Source organism: Protopterus annectens, chromosome 1.part0 (assembly GCF_019279795.1).
Source record: "Protopterus annectens isolate FY-2018-M chromosome 1.part0, PAN1.0, whole genome shotgun sequence".
In the NCBI taxonomy this organism is placed as follows: Eukaryota; Metazoa; Chordata; order Ceratodontiformes; family Protopteridae; genus Protopterus; species Protopterus annectens.
The window spans coordinates 97,491,973-97,504,506 of NC_056725.1; the positions used below are offsets into that span (position 1 = coordinate 97,491,973).

General features: G+C 49.9%; 1 long non-coding RNA gene across 1 annotated transcript in view; it reads right to left on the reverse strand.

The window, feature by feature from the left end:
- LOC122801222 overlaps positions 1–12,534 on the reverse strand; it is a 249,695-nt gene that overhangs the window by 120,470 nt on the left and 116,691 nt on the right. The gene's annotated exons all lie outside the window — the stretch shown is intronic.

The following is a 12,534-nucleotide window of genomic DNA, read 5'->3' on the forward strand; positions in this document are numbered from 1 at the left end:
TCCATGTTAGTTGTCTTCTTCTCGCCTTCTTTCTTGCTGGTTGGGTCCGGAGCCGATCCTCGGCTCCGACTCGGCCATCTTCAAAAGCTCAAGAGCTGCTTACTGGCTCGACGCCACCCCCTATCCCATGATGCCTGGCGCTAGATACCCAGAACTCGTTTGGTAAGTCTAACTGCCAATGTAAAAAGGAAAGAATCCTATCCTATAATATATAAAGCCTACCAGTGAGGCTACTAGGCAGAGAGGAACAGCCAGAGAAGACTCAGCCAGTGAAAAACCATAAAGAACTCTTCTTGGCCCACTAGGATAGGGGGAAGGAGGGTGGGACGCAAGAAAGAAGGCGAGAAGAAGACAACTAACATGGAACGTTATGGTAGGTACATAACTTCTTTATGTTACGTTGTCTTATCTCGCCTTCATTCTTGCTGGTTGGGACAGTGTCCCTAGCACCTAAAAACCTGGGTGGCTCATTGGAACAAATTCTTCAGAACCGTGGAACCAAAATCAGCTCTGCTCCTGGAGACCACATCCACTTTATAATGTGAAATGAAAGTATGTGGATTGGCCCACGTAGCAGCTGCACAAATAGATTCCATGAGCAACCTAGCCTGAAAGGCGACAGAAGTGGCTAAAGCTCTGGTGGAGTGACCTTTTGGTTTGACAGGCAACTGTTTGTTCCTCACTTGATAGATAAATGTGATAATCGTAGTCAACCACCTAGATAAGGTTACTTTTGAGACTGGAAGGCCATGTTTACCCTGAGCATAAGAGAGATAAAGTTGGTCCGACTTCCTGATGTCCTTAGTTCTGTGCAAATAAAAGCGTAGTTGCCTATGAACATCTAACTGATGCAATTTATATTCCGCCCTGTTGGAGTGGTTGGGAAAAACACAGGAAGGTCTATGGACTGATTCAAGTTACTTTCTGAAGAAACCTTAGGAAGGAAGGAAGGAAGGAAGGGTTAGTCCTGAGAGTTACCTTGTCATTGTGAACACTTGGTACGGAGGACGGGTACAAAGAGCCTGAAGTTCCGAAACTCTTCTGGCTGAAGTAACAGCTACCAGAAAGAGGGTTTTCCAAGATAAAAACTTCAAGGAACAGGATGCTGCAGGTTCGAAGGGGGGCAAAATTAGAGAAGCTAAAATCAAATTCAGATCCCATGGAGGGGGAGGATCTCTCACCGGGGGCCTGAGCAGAGTGGTCCCTTTGAGAAAGGCTTTACATAGCTTATGAGACATGATATTATTTTCCGACAGACCAATGTGAAAATTTGAGATTGCAGCTAACTGAACTCTAATTGTAGCAGAAGCGGAACCAGCATGAAAGAGTTCCGCAAGAAATTCCAAAATATGGTGTACAGGGGCTGAAAAAGGGTCTATATTCTTGGCCTCTGCCCAGGAAGAAAAACTTTCCACTTACTAGCGTAAGTTTTTCTAGTGGTAGACTTGTGCGACGATAAGATAATTTCGCACACAGAGGGGGAGATATCAGGAAGCCTGGCTAATGTTGGAAGTGGAGCAACCAAGCAATGAGCTGGAGAGATTGCAGGGATTGAAGCAGCCCGCCCAATTGATGAATCAGGAGGTCCGGAACTAGGTCCAGAGTCCAAGGCTGCTCGAGAAGATGATGATGCAGGAACAGAAACCATATCTGTCGAGGCCAGTACGGAGCAATGAGGATCATTTTGCAACCCAATGCGGTAGCTTTCTGTATTAGCTTGGGAATTAAGGGAAACGGAGGGAATGCATAAAGAAGTCCCTGAGGCCAATCGTTGACTAGAGCGTCTCTGAGGGAATGTCCGGGAAGTGGAAGGAGAGAGAAGAAATTGCTGCACTTGCTGTTGAAGGGAGTTGCAAAAAGGTCACAGCAAGGTTGACCCCATTTGCGGAAGATTTGGTCCGCAACTACCTGATTCAGAGACCACTTGTGAGGCATGAGAATTGCTCTTCTGAGCCTGTCTGCTATGACGTTGGACTTCCCAGGGATGTGCGTTGTGATCAGAAACCGTTAGGAAGAGATCACCCATTGCCAGAGTCTGAGTGCCTCTCGACATAGGGGGTAGGACCTGGTTCCGCCCTGCTTGTTGATGTACCACACTACCGACATATTGTCCGTTTGAATTGCAATGGTCCCGGTAGGAAGAGAGTCCTGAAGAGCCTGCAACGCTAGAAGCACGGCCCTCATCTCCAAGACGTTTATATGCAAATGGTACTCGTGGGGTTGCCAGATGCATTGGACTGTCCTGCCTTGATAATGCCCCCCCCCCCACCCGATCAGGGAGGCATCCGTGGTTACCGTAGCAACTGGAGATGATGGGACAAAGGGTCTGCCTAGCGGCACTGATGTGGAGACCATCCACCATGCAAGGTGCTTTTTGCATGCTTCTGTGATCATCATCATGTGAGACATAGGAAGTTGCTGGAAGGACCATTGGGTGAAGAGAAGCCACTGAAGAATCCTCATGTGAAAACGAGCTAGAAGAACGAGCACGACTGCTGCTGCCATGAGACCTAGAGATTGGAGGACGAACCTGGCTTGAATTCTTCTGCATGCTAATAAGACCTGCACATGTTGGCGAATTACTTGTATTCTGTCTGGTGGGAGGCTCGCCAGCATGTCATTTAAATTTGCGCATATAAAGGTGATAGACTGACAGGGCGACAATGCAGATTTTTCGAAATTTATTGTGATACCTAGCCTGGAGCAAGTCTGGATAGTGTAGTCTCTGGCTAGCAGAAGTTGATGCCTGGTGGAAGCAGTGAGGAGCCAGTCATCTAGATATGGAAACACCTGGAATCCTAACCGTCTGAGATGAGCGGTAACTACTGCCATACATTTGGTGAACACCCCGGGGGCTGTGGTGAGACCAAAGGGCAGAGCTCTGAACTGATAATGACTGGCTCCCAGCCGGAAGCGGAGGAATCTTCTGGAGCGCTTGTCCATTTTGATGTGGTAATACGCTTCCTGTAGATCTATAGAGCACATCCAATTGTCCTGACCCAGAAAGGGTAGAATGGACTGTAGCGTGACCATCTGAAACTTGGTTCTTCGAACAGACTTGTTTAGTCTGCTGAGATCCAGAATGGGGCTCCAATCCCCTGTCTTTTTTGGTACCAAAAAGAACCTTGTGTAAGTTCCGGATCCTAGCTGGTCTGCTGGGACTTCCTGGATGACTCTCTTTCTTAGCAGCTTTGATCCCTTAGAGTGGGTGGAACATCTGGAAAGGACTTATTTAACAGTAAGGGAGGGCGCAGGAAAGGAATTTTGTAGTCTCTGGATATAAGGGACTGTACGCACTTGTCTCGAGTTATCTCTTGCCAGGCTTTTGGGTACAGTGATAATCTTCCCCCGACTGCCTCCAGAGGTGGGCAGCCGGGCAACCCTTCAGGGATGCTGAAAGAGCTTGTCAGAGAAGGATTCTCTGCTGCACTGGTTTTGCGGACCCCCTCTGCCACGGGGGCGGCATCTGTTATTGTTCCCTTCTCTGCCCCTGGACGGGAACTCACCACGTGTGTCCGGCAAGGCTCCCTGGGATTTCCAGAACCACATCTTTCCACTCTTCTGACCTTTGGAATAGGGTTTGGACGGAGTGGAAAAATGGACTCCCACGGATCCATCAAAGGGGGTATTGGTGAAAGACGCTCTAAACGGTTCCGCAAAGTTACATAGCCGCATCCAAGCGTGCCTCCTCAAGGCAACGCCTGTGTCTGCGGCTCTACTCGCACCATCGGCGGCATAAGATACGAGCCTCATGGAGGAGTTCACCACTGAATTTAGAGTCGCCAGCTGGGAAGCCATCTTAGTCTGAGCCCCCCCAGCTGATGGATCTTGGAGGGTATCTCCAAGCTCTTTACGGAGATCCCTCTGAAGACGGGTGAAGTGGCACAAATAATTCAGGGACCTCATGGAGAAGGTCGCTGAAGCGAACATCCGCTTCCCATATCTGTCCATCGTCTTAGACTCTTTATTAGGAGGATGAACAGATGAAGAAGTTTCGGCTAACTCCTTTTTCGTGGTCGCTGCAACCACCATGGCATCGATGAGGATGCCCTTCGTCAAAAATTGTTTGTCCTCTGGAGCTGTTATGAATTTAGCAGGTCTCCTAGGGATTGGTTCCACGGAATCTGGAGCCGACGACGCCATTCGAGCCACGACAGACATCAGTGGGTCAAAGGGCGGAGACACCCAGGAGGTGGAGGGTCGGGAGCCAAACGCATCCAGGAATACCGACTCATCCTCAGAAGAGGCTAGGGTAGTCCAGTTCCCCCTCTGCCTAAGCATTTCAAGGGTGTCTGAAAAGGAGACATCTTCAGAGGGGGATCTACGGGACCCTTCCGAATCCTCCAAGTCGGTATCTGAGGTGACAGACTCAGGGGAGTCAACATGCTTCCTCTTGCATTTTCTCTTGCGAGGTGGCTCCTCTGAATGATCAGGGGAGGCCTCGGAAGAGGATGATACACCCAAAGGGGTGTCCTGGAGCACTGGATCCCCACGCTTGGGGTCTGGAAGAGGGGCAGAGGCTGACGCAGGCACCATAGGGGGAGGAGCCGATGGGGTCGATCGTGGGGCTGACTCCGGGGACAGCACACTCCTCATCACCTCGAAGGCGTCCCTGCCTGGATGCACAGAGAGCTCCGATTTCGAAGAAATTGGAATCCCTCCCCGCACCGAGAGTGACGGCTCCTAGGCTGATGTGGGAGCCGAGCTCACCTGAGCCGAAGCCCCGAGGGGTAGAACAGGGTCGGATAAGGGTCCGATGCCACTCGCCCCCTCGGAGCCGACGAGGGAGTCTCGGCGCCCAGATCCCTCCAGGGAAGGTACCATGGAAGGGATCGGAGCCGATGACGGAACCAAACGACAAGGTATTGGAGCCGACGGTTCCACGACTCGAACCCCAACGAACTCCGGCTCAGAGCTCAAAGGAGTCGGACAAGGAATATCTGTAGACGTGGGCGGAGCCGACCCCTGATGAAGGGGGCTGGATAACATTTTTGCTAGGACCTGCGATTTTAACAGTCTACTGATCACTCTTTCCACGTCATAGTCTGAAAGTCTCGAGGACCGAGAATAGTGGGATGAGTGGTGACTATGCTCCGATTGGAGCAAAGGAGATCTCGGTGCCGAACGTATTGACTCCAGAGAAGGAGACCTAGATCTTTTTCTACTCCCAGATGGCTCCGAGGAAGGTGTTGGGGCCGACTGGGAGGGAGGAACCTCGGTTCCAGCCAGAACCGAGATAGATGGTACCATATCACCCAGCGACGGCTCCGAATTGGGAGCCGAAGGTTTAGGTGTCTTAGAAGATTTCACTGGCTGAGCCTTAGCCGGTGAATCTTGGGGTTTAAGTAAACCCCTCAGAATCAAATTGTTTTTGCGCTCCTGCAGGACTCTTGGACTAAATGCGTGGAAAATTGAGCAAGAGTCCTGCAGGTGCACGGGGCCCAGACAATAAACACAAGAAGTGTGCCCATCTGTCAGAGACATCTTCTGACAGCATGAGTCACACTTCTTGAATCCGGATGGCTTGGGATCCTTGGACATCCTGAAAAGAAACTAAGGACAAAACCCAGACACAGAAGTTAAGTTTAAAATACCACAAATACAACTACTACTACCAGAAGTATAACTAAACTAGCTAATAAATACTATAAACAACAACTATTAACTATTAACTTTTTTTTTTAAGAGAGAAAGACAGACAAGGTTATCATCTAACTTAAACAGAAACCTTTTGAGGTAAGGAAAGGCTAGAAAAAAGGGGGGGGGACTCTCTAATTAAAACGAGTTTCTGAAAAAGGGAGGAATTCAGATAGAAAAAACACTAAAACACAATAGTTTTAAATAAAAATGGAAATTTACACTAAACTAACAGTTTTTATGACAGAAAAAAGTAGTAATAATAAGTTTTATACGACCTGAGCCAGTAGCACAACCTCGCAGAAGCGGCAAATGAGATCTGGGTATCTAGCGCCAGGCATCATAGGATAGGGGTGGCCTCGAGCCAGTAAGCAGCTCTTGAGCTTTTGAAGATGGCTGATTCAGAGCCGAGGATCGGCTCCGGACCCAACCAGCAAGAATGAAGGCGAGATAGACAACTTAACATTGGATTTTACCGGGGATGAAAGACCGGGAGTCCTGGCAATCAACGGAACTGGAGCAACCAGGCTGTCAGCTTGAGGCTGCCCAGATCGGGCGGACAGGCCCCCGACGGATGGGAGATTAGATCCGGGCAGGGATCCAGAACCCACAAAGGAGCTAAGAGATGAGACCAAAGGAATGGGAACCAAACCTGAAGAGGCCAGAACGGGACAATGAGGATAACTTTGCACCGCAGTCGGCAAGCTTTCTGAAGAAACTTCGGAATGAGTGGCAATGGTGGATAAGCATACAGAAGCCCGGGGGGGGGGGGGCAAGCATGGACTAGAGCGTCTCTGGGGACTTCCCCTGGTGAGGGAATCAGAGCAAAGAACTCGCTGCACTTCGCGTTGGACGGAGATGCGAAGAGATCGCAGCAAGGCTGACCCCATGCACAGAAGATCTCCTCCGCTACTGACTGTTTCAGAGACCACTCATACGGCATCAGAATAGCCTGACTCAATCTGTCCGCTAAAATGTTGGAGTACCCCAGGATGTGCGTTGCTAACAGAAACCAAATGGTGGAGATCACCCATTCCCACACTCTCATGGCCTCGTGACATAGGGGATAGGATCTGGTTCCCCCCTGCTTGTTGACATACCAGACAACCGACATATTGTCTGACTGAATTGCAATCAATCAGAGAGGAAGGACAGTGTGAAAGGCTTCCAACGCTAAAAGCACTGCCCTCATCTCTAGAACACTTATGTGCAACTTGGTCTCTGACTGGGACCACGTGCCTTGGACTGTCCTTCCCAAACCGTGTCCCCTGCACCTGAGTTGGGAGGCGTCCGTGGTCACTGTGGCTTGGACTGAAGATGACGTGAAGGGGCATCCTTCTGATATCTCCGGTGAACTTAACCACCAAAGAAGAGATGTCCTGCAGACGTGACTGATCCTGATCGGAAATTCCATGGGCAGGTCTAGCCAAGACCATTGAACAGCCACAGTCCATTGAAGAACCCGCATATGAAGCCGCGCACAAGGGAGAATCAATATGGGGGCAAACATGGAGCCCAGAGCCCGGAGAACCTCGCTCGCCTTTGGAGACTTGGAGTTCGCTATCTGAGCTATGTGGCACCTGAAGTGTAAGATCCTGTCTGGAGTTAAGAATACCTTCATCTGCAAAGTGTCTAGCCATGCCCCAATGAAGTCTAGAACTTCTACTGGTTGCAACTGGGATTTCTGAACATCGACTGTAATTCCCAGTAGATCTGCCAACCGAATGAAGTAATCTCAGGCAAGACACAGGTGATGCTTGTTGGGCACAGCGAAGAGCCAGTCGTCCAGGTATGGAAACACCTGAATACCATGAAGCCTCAGGTGAGCCGCTACAACTGCCATTACCTTGGTGAACACCCTGGGGGCTGTGGTGAGACCAAAGGATAGGGCTCTGAACAGAAAATGACTGGCTCCCAGCCGGAAGCGCAGAAATCTCCTGGAGCTTCTGTGTATTTTGATGTGGTAGTAAGCATCCTGGACGTCTAACGAGCACATCCAGTCGCACTCTCGGAGATACGGTAGAATGGACTGTAGGGTGACCATCCGGAATTTCTGTTTGGCTACAGACAGGTTTAATGTTGACAGGTCTAGAATGGGCCTGAGGTCCCCCGTCTTTTTTGGCACCAAAAAGAACCTTGAGTAGATGCCTAATCGAGACTGATCGGGGGGGGGGGGGCTGTTCGATGGCTCGTTTGAGAAGCAGCTTTGAAACCTCTAGAGCTGCGGCTTCCCTGTGAGCGGGTGGAACATCCGGGTGGTGTTTTGGAATATTTAGAGGGGCAACAAATGGGATAGTGTAACCTCTGGATATTATCTGTAACACCCAGCGATCTGTCGTAATGGACTCCCATGCCGCTGGGTGTAAAAACAATCTTCCCCCCGACTGCCTCCAGAGAAGGACAGTGGGGCAACCCCTCAGGGCTGCTGACCAGGTCTATCAGAAAAAGGTTCCCTAGACCCAAAATTCCTGGGACCCCCTCTACCTCTGGGTCGGCGTCTATCCTGTCCCCCTATGCCTCTGGGGGAATAGTTGTCCTGAGAATCCCGGGAAAACTAAGATTTTCAGAATTACATCTTCTTCTGCCCTCTTTGATTCCTAGAGAAGGACCGCTGAGGGTTAGAGAAGCGGATCCTGACGGCAGACAAAGTCTTCCCGTCCTTTTCGCTCTAGACAAGTGTGTCACGTACTGTCTTCCCAAAAAGGGAAGAAGTGTCATAGGGAGCGTTGATAAACGACACCTTGAAAGGGTCTGCGAACTGACACAACCTGAGCCAAGCATGATGCCTCATGGCTATGCCTGTCCCAGCCATCCTAGCTGCTCCTTCCATGGCATGGGAAAGGAGCCGCATCGACGTGTTTGAGACTGACTTCAGAGTAGACATTTTCGCAGAGAACAACTGTCTGTCCTGCGGTGATAAAGACTCTGGGGGCGACTCAGCAAATTCAGAATCAAGGTCTCGCTGAAGCCAGATCACATGTGCCAAATAATTCAGCGTATGGATTGAAAAGGTCGCTGAGGAATAGAGGCGCTTCCCAAACCTATCCACCGACCTGGACTCCTTGTCTGGAGGATGGACTGAGGAACTCTCCTGTGCTAGTTCCTTCTTTGTGGCCGCTGCAACCAACATAGCGTCAACTGGGGCTCCTTTTGACCAAGGTTGTCTGTCGGAAGGGGTTGATAAAATTTTGTCAGGGCGTTTGGGGATGGGCTCTGCGGTGTCAAGCTCCTTCCATGCCCGCGTGGTGATAAGGTCCACCAAGGGGTCCGCTGGCAGGGACACCCAGGAAGTAGATGGGCCCCATGCCAAAGGCCTCCAGGAACACTGACTCATCCTCAGAAGGTTTTGGGGCTGACCAACCTCCCCTCTGGAGGAGGATCTCCATGACTTCTCCGAAGGCGACGTCTTCGGGAGGTGACCTGGGGGAACCTTTTCCATCGAAGTCAGTGTTCATAGTGAGGTACTCGGGGGAGTCCCAAGTGCCTCATTTTGCACTTGCGCTTACGGTGACCCTCTTCAGTGGGGCGCTCAGAAGGGGATTCGTGAGCCGCAGGGGTTTCCCTCAGGGAAATTAACCTGGGGATCCTCTGGCACGGGCTGTCCCTGAGACAGGATGAAGGGAGTCATAGCCAAATCCAGGGGGGCCTGGATAAAATTCGAGGGGATGGGCTGGGGTCTCAATCCCTGGGAAAGAACCCTCTCCACTACTTCGAAGGCCATCCCTGGGAGAGAACCCTCTCCACTACTTCGAAGGCCGAGGGAGAGCGGACCTCCTTAGCACCCAGCAAGGAAGACGCCCTCCCCAGATCCGAAGCGGGGACCGGAGTCAAAGCAAGGGTAGCCTGAGGTCCGAGGAAACGGGTTGGATCCGAAAAGGTCGGAGCTGAAGAATCCGTTCCCTCAGGTCCGACTCCCTGTCCATGACTCAGAGAGTCGCTCGGATCTGAACTAATCGGATCCGAGGAACTCAAGGTAACAGCCGGAGTCGAGGTTGGAGGAACAGTCTGCGCTGAGCTACCAGCTCAGAAAATCCTCTGATCCAATAGCCCCGATACCAAAGCAAGGATTGGGGAAGGAGAGATGAGGCAGAAACAGGGCATGGAGGTCCCCCCCTCCAGAGGGAGAGGGGACTGGCAAGACTCCCATCTGTATTTGGGTCTGAATGAATCTCCGCATCATCCTGTTCATGTCAATATCCGATAAACTCCGAGTCGACCTCGAAGAGGCCACCGACTCGGATCTGGCTGGTCTGCGCAATGATGGAGAGGAAGGCCTCGGGTCCGAATGTTCTAACAGCTCCGGTGAGAACCGAGGAGACCAGAGCCATGGAGAAACTGGCCTCATGGCCTTAGAAGGGGGACTAAGAAAGAGCTCCCTGTCCGGGGATCTCTTGCGAGGTCTGTCCTTTCTCTTGTCCCTATCCTCTCTGTGCCTTTCTTTGTCTTTTTCCTTGTCAGCCACGCTGACTGTAGATTTGTCTTTATTAGACCCATCACCAGAAGAAGAGGGAGGTTGAGTCCCTGTCTGGGTGGGAGGTTGAGCACTACATACCGAGGCCGTGGCAGATTCCAACATGGAAACGGGGAGAAGGCCTTTGGCTACTAACTTGGCCTTCAGATCCCTGAGGGCCATAGGATTGAACCCAGTGCAGATAGCACACTGAGTGGACAAATGTGCCACTCCCAAGCAAATCATACACAGAGTGTGACCATCAGTCGGGGAGAGCTTATGGCCACACTCTGTGTCTTTCAGCTTTTCCCGGTTAGGGGTCGCCACAGCGGAATTTCTTGAAAACAGATTTTGGCTGATCAGCCATGGTCCTGCACCCAAAAAGAAAACACTACCTACCAGAAAAACCACACACAAACACACGTAGCGGAAGAGCAGGCCTAACAACTGCTCTACCAAGTTTACAAACCTTTTTTTTTTTTTTTTTTTTTTTTTTTAAACCGACGAACAAGTAATACACTAAAAAAAGGGGAGGAAGGGGGAAAAAATCACTCAGACACACACTAGATTAAGTATTAACAACACTTACTATCCCTGAGCTCAGAGCAAAGGAGACCACGATGCACACTACTGGCGCGGCAAACGAGATCTGAGGGAAGATATGAGATGGCAGAACATTATAGGTAAGGGGAGGAGCTTGGAGCAGATGCTAGAAAAAACGTTGCCGGCTTGGATCTGATATGGATCTGTATACCCACAGGTTGCAGATAAAATGAAGTTAACTACTTCAGATAGTACAGTTTTGTACCTACCATAAATGTAGATGTTCGAGTGTCTTCACTGCTGCAGTCATTACACTTGGGTTACCCTGCCGTCAGGCGGTCCCGCAGTCAGCCAGAGTTCCAAAGTCTTGGTCCGGCGTTGGTTGCTGTCGCCTCTTCCCTGACGTCAGTGCGTCAGGGGTATATAAGAAGCAGCCGACGCCATTTTCTTCAGTTTTTCTTGCCCCAGATGTCAGGTGCCCCCAAAAAGATAGGCAATACATATTGCTTGCAAAACATATAATAAGGTAAAAACAAAACCTGTAGCAACCAGCAAATACACCACATAGGTATAATAGTGCAGAAAGTCATAGATAAGACCCAGCTAAGAAAGAGGGGATGGCGGGTGAGTAACCAGGACTGCAGCAGTGAAAACACTCGAACATCTACATTTTTGGTAGGTACAAAACTGTACTATGTTCATCGTGTTTCACAGTTGCAGTCATTACACTTGGGTTGAATCCCAAAGCTGAGTCAGGGTGGCTGGTTCTATAGCGGATTTGGTGTGGCTATAAGGCCCTGCAGCACTGCAGTGGCAAAGCCAGCTCTAGATCTAGAATAAAGAGGCAAGTGGTAGTGCTTGGTAAAGGTGTACACTGAACTCCAAGTTGCAGCTTCCAAAATGTCTTTGGTAGGTACTCCTCTAAGGTAGGCAGTAGAAGTAGCAGTTGCCCTGGTGGAATGTGGCCTAATGTTTGATGGTACACATTTCCCATGCTGTGTGTAGCAGAACCGGATACAGTGTCCTATCCACTTTGAAATGGTCTGCTTTGAAATAGCCTTTCCCTGTGATCCTGCAGCATATGATACAAACAATTGTTCAGATTTTCTGAAAGCTTTTGTTTTGTCCAAGTAGAAGTGCAATTGCCTGTGTATGTCCAAGGAATGTAGAAGTCTCTCCCCTTTATTCTGGGGATTTGGATAAAATGTTGGCAAGTGAATAGTGTGGTTAAGAGCCACAGTGGATACCACCTTAGGCATAAAGGTAGTGCCTGCAGTTCTGAGACTCTTCGTGCTGAGGTTATTGCCAGAAGCAGAGCAGTTTTCCATGATATATATTTTAACTCTGCTGAATTGGCTAGTTCAAAAGGAGGCAAAGTGTGCTTTTCCAAAACGAAATTGAGGACCCAAGTTGGTGTTGGTGCTCTCCGGGGTGGTCTTATGTTTTTAGCCCCTCTGAGGTACTTCTTTAGCAATGGGTGAGAGAAAATAGGAGGATCTGTGTTGTAATGAGCCGAGATGGCAGAAGCGTGAATCTTAATGGATGAGAAGGATAGTCCTTTGTCCAGCATCTCAGTTAAGTATTGTAGTATCTGAGGAATGTTAGGGACAAGAGGATCAAGGTTTTGAGCCTGGTTCCAGGCACAGAATCTTTTCCACTTTTCTGAATAAGATTTCCTGGTGCTAGGCCTCCTGGCCTCCAAAATGGCATCCATAACAGCTTTAGAGAGAGAAGTTGTCTGTTTGGCTAATGAATCTGCCATGCAGCCAGGTTTAAGGTTTTGAGCTGACTGTGCAGTATCTGATTGTTTTGCTGAGTCAGAAGGTGTGGAATTTGAGGCAAAATCCAAGGTGGGCCTTGAGCTAAGTTCGTTAAGATTGGGTACCAGTGCTGGCGTGGCCAGT